The sequence below is a fragment of the Myotis davidii genome, unplaced genomic scaffold (genome assembly GCF_000327345.1).
Source record: "Myotis davidii unplaced genomic scaffold, ASM32734v1 scaffold496, whole genome shotgun sequence".
NCBI lineage: Eukaryota > Metazoa > Chordata > Mammalia > Chiroptera > Vespertilionidae > Myotis > Myotis davidii.
The window spans coordinates 5,319,548-5,322,638 of NW_006289398.1; the positions used below are offsets into that span (position 1 = coordinate 5,319,548).

A 3,091-nucleotide genomic window follows, 5' to 3' on the forward strand; every position below is an offset into this window, starting at 1 on the left:
CCCCAAAAGGTTATGAATATATATATATATGAATACATGTTTACGTAAGTAATGTGTACTGCATATAGGTTAAAACAAGCTCTTATAGCATCTAAAACAGATACTAAAAGCCCTGCTGACGTGCTGGTGGCCATGAAGCAGTGGTTTAGGTTAACAGTGGTAATATCATCTTTCATAGTCACCCTGTACAAGTAAGGTTCATGAGGGCAGGGACTTTGTCTTCTACACTCAGTTCTGGAAGGAGACCTGGTATTTAGGCAATAATATAAATTAATAAGTACATCAACTCTAGTGAATGCCCCCAAATATCTCACAAAACACCACACATACTAAGCAATATAAATACATTAAGCATAATAAATTATATAGAATATAGCAGAAAATATCAGTTGGTTGGATTGTTAAGCAAAATGATTGCCCTCACGAAATAAGTGTTTAGAAAAGTACTTTGTACCAGAGTATCTGATCTCCCTCACGGCTCCCGCCTTCTCCCCTTCTCCCACCTGATCCCAGTCCTTGGAGGACCAAGAAAGAAGTGACCTAGCGGACCTCTAAGACTAGATAACAATCACTTTCCCTGTAGCAAAATGATTGCCCTCATGAAATAAAACTGTTTAGAAAAGTACTTTGTACCCGAGTATCTGATCTCCCTCAGGGCTCCCGACTTCTCCCCTTCTCCCACCTGATCCCAGTCCTTGGAGGACCAAGAAAGAAGTGACCTAGCGGACCTCTAAGACTAGATAACAATCACTTTCCCTGTCATATTTTTTAAAAATTCTCTCTTCACATGCCAGACTAACCTTTTCGTGGACATAGAAATGAATCTCATAAAAATTAAATGACTCTTCATAGACTGTGGGAGGGCTTTCAGTCCTCACTGACTCTATTCCGTCTCCCGATGTCCGTTTTCCGGGAGGACTCATCCCTCACCTTTCAGCACACGCCCGGCATCCACAGGGTGCCTCGGCCTCTGTCACAGCTGGTGCCCCATGGAGCCATTAATGTCTTTTGAATTCAGGTTCCCTTTGTGGCACCAGCAGGACAGGCATCAATGTGTTGGAAGAAGCAATGTTCCCGGTTTTAATATGCTACCTGGATTCATGATCAGGGCCATGATCAAGATCAAACCTATCCCCTTGGGGAAGCCACCTAGAAAGATGATCTGGAGTTCTTTCAAATGCAAAAATCTAAGCAACATTTGAAAATCATGAACACCCACTCCAGGACTGATACTGCCTCAGGGCACTCTAATTTCCCTGCGAAGTCCAAGTGTTGTAACAATTACGGCCCATTATGTTGTCAAAGAGAGACCTGGATGCGGTAACTCTTTCCAGCCCAAGGCAGACGGTGTTGTCGCCAACAGGCTTTTCAACAGCGGTGACAACCAGCCTGCAGAAGTGCGGATTTCACCGCAGCACCGGCTTCATTCTGTCTCCCTTCCTGACGCACTGGCTTGGCCAAGGTCACACATACACCCCTGCTCCTGTTCATCCTTGAAGAGTTCTTCGACCTTTTGGTTCTCAGTATAATAAACATGATTTTCTAATGATTATATTCTTCATATTCCATCTGGCTTTCATCTCGCGCAGTATATGAAGGGAAGGGAGAAGGCAGTGCAAATGGAACCTACTGCTTTCAACATAGTCTCTATGGAGGGAGCAGGAGGTCTCTCACTGACAATTCTCCATGCCCTTGGCTGTGGACCATGCCCTTGGCTGTGGACCGTGCCCTGGCCTGGCCTCCCAGGTGGCCGTGTGTGTGCAGGGTGACTTGTGTCCTGCTCCTCTCCTACACCCTGGTCGGGCAGACACCAGTGACTCTGCACAACAACCACCCATCCTGTGCTTCTGATCAAAGCGGAACATGCATCCTGCTTGAGACATACAACTGAAATGATCGGTTACTACTCAGATATGCCAGGCAAGAATTTAAGATTGTAAATTAAACTTACAGGTAAACACTGCTTTGTTGATAACTGTATTCCTCTTCTCCAATTTCAAAATAAAATACCAAAGAAGTTTAAGAGAAGTGAGCCAAAATTTTTTAGGTAGAGAAGTAAAAATAAATAAGTAAATAAAAGAATCGGTAAGATGTTTAGATTCTTTGGATTAGAATGCAGTCTACTTGCTCCCAATCCTAAGGGGGCACTCAGTGAAGAAAGGAAAAGGATGAGTGGCCCCTCACTCACCGCTACAAATATCTTACGTCTGGGGATCTAAAAAGGACTCCTGAGTTGTGTTAATTGAGATTTGAGGAAATGTATAAAAAGATAGCTACAGCCCTTCAAATGGAATCAGCCCCCAATCACCATCCTTCTCCCTAGAACTATAATCACACTGGGTTCTGGCCGTCGCTATGACCTGGTGAAGTTACTGAGGGGAGGAGAAGGGAAGCCGCTGCGCTGGGCACATGGCTTTTTAACGGGAAAATGTCATGTTGTACGAGCTCTTCGGCGGACATGCAGGAGGCACAAACTTTTCCCTGAAATTCGTCTTGCCTGACTAGTCAGAGCAACCACTTTATGAGCAATGCACATGCATGTGCGTATATTTGGTTGGTAATACATATTCCTATATAGGCACACACATATACACGCACATATATATTTAATCCATTTTGATTTAGACTTGAAAATAGCAGTGCTTTTTGTTTTAAAAGGGGGGGGCTAAGATGAATTTAGGGATAAAGGGGGAATAAATCGGTTAACTGAATAATACGCGAGCACAAATGAGAGAAATGCTCAAGGTGCAGCCAAAGCCTTCTGTCGGCAAAGACTGACACTCTGACCACGCGGAATTTTCTCTTCCTTTAAGAATTTATACGGCTGCCCTAGCCAGTTGGGCTCAGTGGATAGAGCAGTTCTCTTCCTGCTTTAAGAATGTATACGGCTGCTCAGTGGATAGAGCATCAGCCTGCGGACTGAAGAGTCCTAGGTTTGATTCCGGGCAAGGGCACATGGTCGGGTTGTGGGCTTGGCCCTAAGTGGGGGGGCATGCAGGAGGCAGCCGATCAATGATTCTCTCTCATCATTGATGTTTCTCTCTCTCTCTCTTCATCTCCCTTCCTCTCTGAAATCAATAAAAATATATGT

At 44.5% G+C, this 3,091-nt stretch overlaps 1 long non-coding RNA gene across 1 annotated transcript in view; it reads left to right on the forward strand.

Annotated features, from left to right (window-relative positions):
* Positions 1 to 235: 235 nt before the first annotated feature.
* The window catches only part of LOC107182797, an 11,423-nt gene continuing 8,567 nt past the window's right edge, over positions 236 to 3,091 (forward strand). Inside the window, exons 1-2 of the long non-coding RNA XR_001513530.1 lie at positions 236 to 249; positions 853 to 855. This is a non-coding gene — a long non-coding RNA (uncharacterized LOC107182797). The remainder of the gene's footprint in view (positions 250 to 852; positions 856 to 3,091) is intronic.